This window comes from Canis lupus, chromosome 6, assembly GCF_048164855.1.
Source record: "Canis lupus baileyi chromosome 6, mCanLup2.hap1, whole genome shotgun sequence".
Taxonomy (NCBI): Eukaryota; Metazoa; Chordata; class Mammalia; order Carnivora; family Canidae; genus Canis; species Canis lupus.
The window spans coordinates 61,700,293-61,711,275 of NC_132843.1; the positions used below are offsets into that span (position 1 = coordinate 61,700,293).

The window sequence follows — 10,983 nt, forward strand, 5'->3', positions numbered from 1 at the left end:
TCCCTGCTGAGCAGGGAGGCTGATTCTCCCTCTACCTCTCTCCACTGCTTGTGCTCTCTTCTCCCTCAAATTAAATAAAATCCTTTAAAAAATAAACAAAATCTTAAAAAAAGGAATTTGTTTCTCTTTTCTTTTTTTTTTTTTTTTTTTTAAGATTTTACTTATTTATTCATGAGAGACTCAGAGAGAGAGGCAGAGACATAGGCAGAGGGAGAAGCAGGCTCCGTGCAGGGAACCCGATGCTGGACTCGATCACAGGACCCCAGGATCACAACCTGAGCTGAAGACGCTCAACTGCTGAGCCACCCAGTTGTCCCTGTTTCTCTTTTATTTGAAGGGTGTGTGTGTGTGTGTGTATTTCACATTTAGGTGAAATTCTAACTACTTCTACAAATATGAAAGCAGTCATACACATACAAACACACACACATACACACAGATTATTTAAGACCCTCACTTTTGAAAATTATCTCTGAGGGTGTAATAAAGGACTGGAAAACTCTTAATTGTATTATTCAATATCCATAGAAATACAGGTATTAGAAATTATTATGGTAATATATGGAAATTTCAACTAGACAGAGAAACCAGGAAACTTTGGTGAGCACGTTTGGAAAAGAGGAAGGAAATATTTCATCTTTGGAGAAGCAAAGCAATGAAAATGTCTCTGCATTGGGAGTTGGCAGTGCTTGCTTGATCTATTTTAAGGCTATAATTTTACTTGCATGCAAACAAAGAATCGTTAAGTTTTTCTGGTGAATTAAACCAGGAAATTCACTGTAATCATTATAAAATGATGTTCTTTAATCTCTAGCAATGTTTCAGCTTAAATTTTTACTTATTGTAATATTAATATAGCTATATGTGCTTTATTTTGTTTGTTGCTTGCATAATACTCAACTGTTAGAAAAGATCTATAAGAAATATTCCTCAGAGGGGCGCCTGGGGGCTCAGTCAGTTAAGCATCTGCCTTTGGCTCAGGTCATGGTCCCAGGGTTCTGGGATCGAGTCCCACATTGGGCTCCCTGCTCAGTGGCTCTGCCTTGCCTCCTGCTCATGTGCTCTCTCTCTCGCTCTCTCTCTCTCTCAAGTAAGTAAATAAAATCTAAATAAAAAGAAGAAAGAAAGAAATATCCTTGGACTTATTGAGTTAAGTTAAAAATAAGTTCTAAACACTGACAAAATGCCTTTTGACATAAAACAAAGTTCACACTACATTTATGACCAAATTCAAATACAATAAATAGCATATTCTTGGTGTGTGTGTGTGTGTGCACACCTGCATGCTCATATTAAGCATACCTATGTGTAAAGATGCACACCCAGCTGTTTTTGTTCCTCCTAGGTCGTGGAATCTTGGTGATTTTTGTTTCTTTTTGCTTCTTTGTACTTTCTAATTTTCCAAAATGGGAGTCTATTTCTTGTTTTGTTTTGTTTTTAAGCTTTTTTAAAGTATTAAGGAAAAGGGAACAGTATCAAATGCATTAACAGAAACCAAGTTACCTGTGGACTGGGGAGAATTACTGACTTGGGCAATAGTGATGTGTCTGGTATTTTAACAGGAATAGTTTAGTAGAGGCTTTGAAGCTGAAATTAGAATATAATGGACTTCAGAGTAGTAGAAACAGGTATTTTTAAAAATTGTCTGTGAAGGACACGAGAGGGATAATGTATAAAGGATGTGTGACTGAAAAAGCAGGGTCTAATTTTATCTTATTTTTTTAGATTGAGAGAAAGATTAACATGTTTATGGATGAAGGACAAGAAAGGAGATGAAAACAGAAAGGTCAGTTCATTGAGCAAGAGGGAGGAAGACCTCAAGGGCACAGGGAGTGGGCTGGGCTTGTAAAAAGCAGAAACAGGGCAGGAAAAAGTAAAGGTTGCATTCTGTAAGTTCCTTTCAAATTGAGAACTAGGAGAGACCAAGTGCTCTATGCTTTCATGTGAGAGAAAGGAGAGACTAGTTTCAACTTGTTTACTGTTGGCTTTTTTTTCTGAGAACAGAAATAGGGTCTTCCAAAAGAAAGACTCTAGTTAAAAGAATTAGAAAAATAACTTAGTCTTTATCTTGGTTTTTTATCTGAATAATTGCGCCATTCCAGTTGCCTTTTGTAAATAGACTCGGGGTTACTAATACTATAATCTTGAGTAAAACAGAAAGCTGAAATGCTTTCTTTCAGCCCTGCCAGCCTAAAGTTGCAACGGGCAGTAATTATTGAATAATTATTATAAGTAATTCTCCTTAGATTTACACTCAAGGGCAACCTTTAAAATGATGTATTCATAATACTTAGCTAGTTTCCTTCCTTCCTTCCTTCCTTCCTTCCTTCCTTCCTTCCTTCCTTCCTTCCTTCCTTCCTTCTTTCCTTCTTTCCTTCCTTCTTTCCTTCGAAGCCATGACAAAGACATGGAGCCCTTGGAGGGAAACAAATGTAGGGAAGGAGCAAAAAGATATGCTGAGTATACAAGGCTGGGTATAATATAGTAACTCTCTGATGCCTATGTTTGATATATAATGAAACTAAAAAGTGAGAAAGTGAGAAAGTGACTTAGTAAAGCTGATGCAGCTGAGAAGTAGCAGCTGGGGTTTTACTCTAGAACCCATGTAGTTTATACTATGCCAGCCTGGCTGCAAATCTAAATTTCCTGACTGCTGATCCTAGAACTCAGCCTCTCAGAACTGTGAAGCCAGATGATGAATTCTTCCAAAGAATGGGGGAAGCAAGATGGCAAAGTGGGAGAAATTCTAGCTTCCAGTGAAGAAAGCAGGCCTCTAGTCCCCGGCTGGCTACATGCTTTTCTTGGGTAGCTTTCCATCTTCTCTGGATCTGTTTCTGTATCTGAAAAAATCAGAACTTTGATTAGATGACTGTTAAGATTCCTTTCTAGCTCCTAAATGCAGAACCTCACTGTACCTGTTCTTTACCATGAAGGCTCAGCCTGCTTTCCAGTATGCTATATGGTTTCTTTTCTTTTCTTTTCTTTTTTTTTTTTTTTTTTAAGATTTTATTTATTTATTTGAGAGGGAGAGTGACAGAGCACAGAAGGAGTGGAAAAGGGAAAAGCAGACTCCTTGCTGAGCAGGGAGCCCAACGCAGGGCTTGATCTCAGGACCGTAGGATCATGACCTGAGCCGAAGATAGACACTCAACGAACTGAACCACCAAGGCACCCCAGTTATATGGTTTCTCTAAGAGTCTTCAGGATAGAACATTTATCCACAGCCATGAAAAGCAAGATAGGACAAGATGCAGTTCATCAGGTCGGAGTTCTGGCTGCAACCAGCCTTAAGTAACCAGCAAGAAATTCCTAACTACCAACTTCTGGTGCCTCTCTGAGTTAGGAATGGCATTGGTGAGCATGCACTCCCTTTCTCATGTAAAGGGATTGTCATTCTGTCACCTCTATTCTATTTTTGGTTTTGTGTTTTGTGGCAATTCTCCTATGAGATTGTAATGTAAATAACATTTTAAGGCAGTTACAAAAGATAGAGTAAGTGTCATGCTCTAAAATACATGAAGCAGCTTTGGAGAAAGCACATATTGTGGGCCATAGATGACTCATGCACATGTGTTAAGTCAGAGATCATCATAAGGGAAAATGATAGCCGGTCACCCCATCCTCACCTTTTACACGTCAGAGGAGGTCTTCACTGCACTCCCAGATGACCCCTAGAAACTCTGCCTGTACTGAGGTGCAGGGACCGGCCACTGCTCGCATATAGCAGGGATAAATTACACAGAAGACCCAAGGGTGGGAACAACCCAGTCAACAGGGGGTCTAAGGAGAATTTTTGCCCTCAACGTTTAGGTTGGAAAGCTATGTGGGAAAGGGAAAGGGGGAAATGCATTTAACTGTCATAAATAGGTTAGTTCAATAATAGAGCTGAAACCCTATCTATCTATCTATCTATCTATCATCTATGTTTAGTCCCTCAAGGTAACAGAGACCTGTTCACCCACATGGCACATTAGAGGAGATCATAAAACAACAAAACCACCAGATCTGGAGCAGTCTGAATGAAACTGGGATGCAAGAACCTACAAGTATCCAATTCCCCAAAGACCAAAATATCAATTTCAAGAATAGGAAAAAAACATCAGTTGCTAGAAGCAAAGACGAGCCTCCTAGTGAGTGGGTGAGTAGATATACATGCAATGCTAGTTTAATCATTAGGTGATTTCCTTCTGCTGCTTCTCTTTGTTTAGAGTAAGCTTAATAACTTTAATTGGAATTTAATAAATTCCAACAATAAAAATGATAAATTTAGTTGGAAATGTCAGCGTTTATTTAAATACATACATATCAACTTGCCAACTGCGAAGAAAACAACATTAGTCAGACTTACCTATGCTGAGTATTCAACACTGGAAAAAATCTTGAGAGTCTCTCCTAATAGGGGGCAATTTTTAATTAACATCTCTACTGGCATTCTCTAATCATTAGCTTATTTATCCTGCACAACAATTCTATGGTTCCAATTTTATTTATTTATTTTTAAGGAGACCCCATGCCCAGCATGGAGTCGATGTGAGGCTTGAACTCAGGACCCTGAGATTAAGACTCAGATGCTCAACTGACTGAGACGCCCAGGCATCCCTCTGTGGCCCTAATTTTAAACATATGGGGAAACTAAAGCACAGAGAATTTGAGTAATTTGCCCAAGGACACGCAGACAATAAAAGGTACAGCTGGGATTTGAACTCTAGTGTCATGGGTCCAGAATTAGACTCTATACCAGTATTCTATACCACGTTTCCAATGGCATTGTGGGCTTACCATATATGGAACTTAGAAATAAAATAAATGAGCAAAAGAAAAAAAAAAAAAAAGAAAGAAAGAGAGACAAACCGAGAAGCAGATTCTTAACTATAAGGAACAAACTGATAGCTACCAGATGGGAGCCAGGTGGTGGTAGGGTAGATGCAGGTGATGGGGATCAAGGAAGGCATTTGTCATGATTAACTCTGGGTGTTGTATGGCAGTGTTGAATCACTATATTGTACACCTGAAACTAATATAACAGTGTGTTAACTATATTGGAATTGAGATAAGATAGTATATAAAATACTTATATGCTGAAGCTATTTATGAATGATATCATACTGGAGGGAAAGCAACTATACACTATTGCAACATTAAGACGGGGAATACCATGTAGATTGGAGGTGAGGGAAGAGTTCTCTTGAAGAAAGGCCAAACAAGATAAAGGTCAATTGTGGATACCTGCCAATTGGCTGCAGTCCTGATACTCTTTCAGTCTTTTTCCAAGACCTTCCTGGATCAAGTTTCATTATTGCTTCTGGAGCCCATAAGATAATAGATGTTTTCAGCCATAGGTAGTATAACTTCTCGATGATTCCAATGATTTTCTGATGGCTACCATGGGGCTTCTACTGTAGCCTGGTGGCGTTCCTCAGAAGCATGAGCATACCCTGGCTCACAGTCTAGTCTTACAAATAGAGCAGAGAATGACCTTACAAATTATACATACGTGTTCAGTTTTTTTCAATCCTTTTCCCTTTGTCAGGTCCTCTTTCTTTTTTTTCAGCTCTCTTTGGGAACTTGAGTTCAATCTGAGAAAGAGACTATGGCTGTGGCTGGCACAGCTACACTAACCACAGACTGCCCTGCAGTCCTCGGTCCGTTCATGTGCTGTTTGGCCAGCAACTGTTTATCCCATCATCCTTGGATGGGCCTGAACCCAGATGCACTGTCTTGGTTTTACCATTTCATGAGCAAAAGAAGGAAGAAGAGATGCTGTCATGTACTCAGTAGTTATCAAGTACTGCCTAGAGCACACCGAGGGTTGAGATAATCTCCCTAGATAATATTAATAAAAGGTTATCAGTTATATCAGTGAACATAGTTTCAGCAGAAAGATAAATGGAAGGCAGACTTCAATGTGGAAGAGTAAAGAGAAGTTAAGGAAATATACAAGGAAAGGAAATGTTGGCATCTAACTAAGGTTGGCTAAGGCAAAAAGGAAAATAAGCTGGTGGCCAGAGAAGGAAGTAGAGCCAAGGGATATTGTTTTTTACTTGATGATTGGGGTGCTATGAATGTGTTAGCAAAAAGGCGGCTAACAGGAGATGAATAGCAATACAATTTTGGGAGAACCTCAAAATGTCATGTGGTTAACCCCCTCTTCTTTAAAGGATCACACACAAACATAATAATGGGTTTCAAAGCTCTTTGTTAACTAGTCAGCTGGCTTTAATTTCATTCTAATCAATTTTCCTAAATTTCCCTTTGCATTATTTGTGTAATGAGTAGGTCAGTTAATGATATGGTTTTGATTTGTATTAGTAGAAAACCCCAAAACCCCTAGCCACTTTTCTCATATCTGTTGTTTTTCTTATGTAAAAGTTTTGCTTAAAAATACATAATAATTCAAAATCAGATAAATTATCTTAAAGGAAGAACAGGGATTAATTTGTGTTTCTGTGTATATATATGTGTGTGTGTGTATATATATATATATATATATATATATATATATATATATATATACAAATATATATATAATCAGTCCCAAAGATGTTAACAGGATATTAAAAGTGAAATAGGGGATCCCTGGGTGGCGCAGCGGTTTGGCGCCTGCCCTTGGCCCAGGGCTTGATCCTGGAGACCCGGGATCAAATCCCACATTGGGCTCCCGGTGCATGTAGCCTGCTTCTCCCTCTGCCTGTGTCTTTGACTCTCTATCTCTCTCTCTCTGTGACTATCATAAATAAATAAAAATTTAAAAAAATATTAAAAAAAATAAAAGTGAAATAAACTGAGTTTAATTTTTTTTTTTTTTAGTTTATCTTTAATAAGCACTAAGGAATTAGTGGAACTGTTGTTATTTCCAAGAATAGAGATGTTAAAATGTCAAGTTAATTCTCGATTATTCACACAGCTGGAAATAGACTTGAGTCAAAAATCCAAAAGGATAAATTAATCATGCATTTAATACACATTGTTTCTGGAAGGTTTAGTGGAATTTCCATTTATATGTGGAGATTCTGATGTTTGAGAGCATTTAAAGATTTTCCCCCAAAATGAACCTGCATGTAAATATCTACCATTTAGTTAGATTTACTCTGGTGCTGCTGCCAAAAGCCAGGCATATCCAAAGCTACATCTTCCTGATTATTAAAGGAAAGTGATTATCTTGCTAGTTTATACTGGTACTTAAGGTAGGCAATTGCATTAGCTAAAAATGAAGTTGGTTTACTATGTAAAAAGTGTTTAAGTATGTCAATAAAGAATCTACCTAATTAAGTACAGGAAGTGACAACACTGGTCAGAATTTTTAGGTACTAATGAGAATTAACTTTACATTAACACTGGATTCTTGTACACTTTGCAGATTTTTCTATGCTCCCACTAGATCCTAGGCATTTATCTATTACTGCATTATCGATATATGCAGCATGTTTCCCAAGAGCATATTTTTATGTAAACTACAAAAGGGGAGTTACAAGCTGCTATTTGCACATTTTAAAAAAAAATTATTTATTTGTGAGAGACACACACACACACACAGAGACACAGGCAGAGGGAGAAGCAGGCTCCATGCAGGGAGCCCGACATGGGACTCGATTCCGAGTCTCCAGGATCACAGTCTGGGCCGAAGGCGGCGCTAAACCACCGAGCCGCTCAGGCTGCCCCCAAGCTGCTATTTGGAACACATAAGAAAAACATTGGACCCGGACCAATGGGTAATAAGGTGAAGTCTTCTAGAGTAAGTGATCTATAAACTGAAATGTGAAGGATTGGCTTGAATTTTAGAGGAGCTTTGGTCATGGTTATGCTGACTGTAGAAAACAGGCAGAAGAGATCATGATACTGGTGTGATAATTGGTAATTCAGAACATCTGGTGTATTATTCGGAGGTTTCAAGCTAATGTGCCCTAGATCTAGTGTTATGATGTGAGTTACAGATATATTTGAATCTTGATTTACCAACTCTTGATGGGAGAGGGGGCTAGATGCAATCGGGGCCAATTGCCCCTAGACACAATATTAAAAAGAAAATCACAGGCCCAAAATGTCATTCTTAGGCCAAGTCATCACACCAGGGCTTAATACCTAACCCAATTGCCTTTCAAGCTCCCCCAGAAATGTAAGTGTTAATCAGTCAGTCAGGAATTTTCTGATCAGCACCAGTAAAGTAATCTGTCATAGGCGCCCTTTCTATTCCTCCAAGGAAGATGACATAATCCATCTTATAAAATCCTCTATCCTTCCCCCTAGGGGAAGGCGACCTTGCTTTTTTGGCTCATATCTTTCTTGCCTCAAAGTCCTTCATACAAGAACCTTCCTTTTTTTTTTTTTTTAAGATTTTTTAAATTTGTTTATGATAGAGAGAGAGACAGAGACACAGGCAGAGACATAAGCAGGCTCCATGCCGGGAGCCCAATGTGGGACTCGATTCCGGGTCTCCAGGACTGCCCCTGGGCCAAAGGCAGGCGCTAAACCACTGAGCCACCCAGGGATCCCCAATAACCTTCCATTTTTACAACTCCTTGGAGCTCCCCTCTACTTGCTAGACAAAATGCTGCCTGATTCACGAATTGCTTAGTAAAAGCCAATTAGATCTCCAAATTTCTTCAGTTGAGTTTTTGTTCTTTTTTTTTTTTTAAGATATATTTATTTATTCACGAGAGACACACAGAGAGAGGCAAAGACATAGGCAGAGGGAGAAGCAGGCTCCAGGCAGGGAGCCCGATGTGGGACTTCATCTCAGATCCTGGGATCACACCCTGAGCCGAAGGTGGATGCTCAACCACTGAGCCACCCAGGCGTCCCAAGTTTTTGTTCAACATAAGCAACCTTGTTGATTTCTCTTCATGTGCATTATATGTATTATGACTTTGTGTGTGTTATGAAGTAGAAAAGTTTCTTGGAAAGCACCACCTTGAAGCACAGAGCCGGTGTGGCTACCACACGGAATGAAAATTTGTGAGGGAGGAAAATGAGGATACAAAGCGACCATGGAAAGATCACAAAGGATCTTGTAAACCATTATAAAGATGATAGGTAGCCATTGAATGGATTTAGGCATAGAACTGACATGAAATTCACATATTTGGAAAACCACTATTAGATGTGGGGACAGAATAAATCAGAAGGAAGGCAGACAAACAGCAAGGGAGATTGGTTAACATATTCTAGCAATTCAGAATTATGGTTACTGGCTTGGGGAAAAGATTAAAGAATGAAGGAATGTAGAACCTGGAAATTAAGTAAATAATTTTACTTAAAAGGTAAGGAGGGCAAAAGGTAAGGGTCAAGGATGGCTTGCAGGCATTTGGTTTAATCAATAAGGTGGATGATAATAAGAACAGCTGATGTTTATTAAACACTGTTTTAATACTCTTATCTATGGGCATGCCACCATCTCAAGAATTGTATCAACTCATTTAATTCTAACAACATTTCTATGAGATAGATACTACATAATAAACCCATCTACAGATGACAGAAGTGGATCCCAAGGACAAATTATCAGTGAAAGATTAGAACCTGGAATTGAGCCCAAGAAGATTGGCTGTAGCATCTGTTTTCTTTACTAGTACTTGGGTGCGTTATACTGTCTCAGGTGCTACTCCCTAAAATTGAGAACACAGCAAATGGAGCTGGTTTTAGTATGAAGTTGAGTTCAATCTTGGACCGAATTATGTCCCTGTTGAAGCTCTAACCTCTGACATGACTGTTTCTGGGGATAGAGATTTTGTGAAGATATTTAAAGTTAAATGAGATCATAAGGGGTAGGGTCCTATCTGATAGGACTGTAGCCTTATAGGAAGAGGAAGGAAAAAACTTTCTCTCCTCACCCTGCCCCAGCCCACCATCATGTGAGGATAGATACATGACCTTCATCAAAAGATGAATGGATAAAGAAGATGTGGTTTATGTATACAATGGAATATTACTCAGCCATTAGAAATGACAAATACCCACCATCTGCTTTGACGTGGATGGAACTGGAGGGTATTATGCTGAGTGAAATAAGTCAATCGGAGAAGGACAAACATTATATGGTCTCATTCAGTGGGGAATATAAAAAATAGTGAAAGGCAATAAAGGGGAAAGGAGAAAAAATAAGTGGGAAATATCAGAAAGGGAGACAGAACATGAAAGACTCCTAACTCTGAGAAATGAACTAGGGGTAGTGGAAGGGGAGGTGGGCGGGGGGTGAGGGTGACTGGGTGGCAGGCACTGAGATGGGCACTTGACGGGATGAACACTGGGTGTTATTCTGTATGTTGATAAATTGAACACCAATAAAAAATAAATTTATTAAAAAAAAGAAAAAAAAAGATACATGACCTTCAGTAAATCAGCAAGAGGGCCTCATCAGAACCCAACCACACTGGCACCCTGATCTGGAGGAGCCTCCACTACTTCTAGCCTCCACAACTGTGAAAAAATAAATTCTGTAATTTAAACCAACCAGTATATAGTATTTTGTTAGGTTTAGAGAAATTGGCCTAATATCACACCTAACATCCCTAGGGGTAGGGGATCAAGATTTAATAGGTCTCCAACTCTTTCATATCACAGCAATTTATCTAGGGCACATTAGCTCAAAAGGTCTAATTTACTATCTGCAATTGCAGATTACCACACCAGCACCACGGTCTCCACAGTCCCTTTCCACCATCACCATAACACTACAAAATAGTTTTCAATAGCTCTGCAAACTAAGGCAGACATACCTGTCCAAGAGGAGTTGCAAGTATGAACCTGTTACTCAGAAGAGCCACTGGAATGGAAATATACATTCGGGAGTTATCAACCTATGGGTAGAAAGTTGAACCATGGAAACTAATGGGATTGACTGGCAAGAGTGTCTGTAATAAAGAGAAGAGGGCTGATGATGAATCAGGCCCATAGAGACATCAATGTTTAAGAAACAGACAAAGGAAGACAAGCTAGCAAGAAAAATCTGAGTAAAAGGGGTTAGCAAGGAAAAATAGAGAAAGTACC

General features: G+C 39.0%; 1 long non-coding RNA gene across 1 annotated transcript; it reads right to left on the bottom strand.

Annotated features, from left to right (window-relative positions):
- Nucleotides 1–2,043: 2,043 nt before the first annotated feature.
- Nucleotides 2,044–10,979, bottom strand: LOC140635753 (uncharacterized). Its single transcript, XR_012033095.1, has 3 exons — nucleotides 10,713–10,979; nucleotides 5,227–5,452; nucleotides 2,044–2,840 (listed from the first exon to the last, which is right to left on the bottom strand). It is a non-coding gene; the product is annotated as an uncharacterized lncRNA (long non-coding RNA).
- Nucleotides 10,980–10,983: the final 4 nt, after the last annotated feature.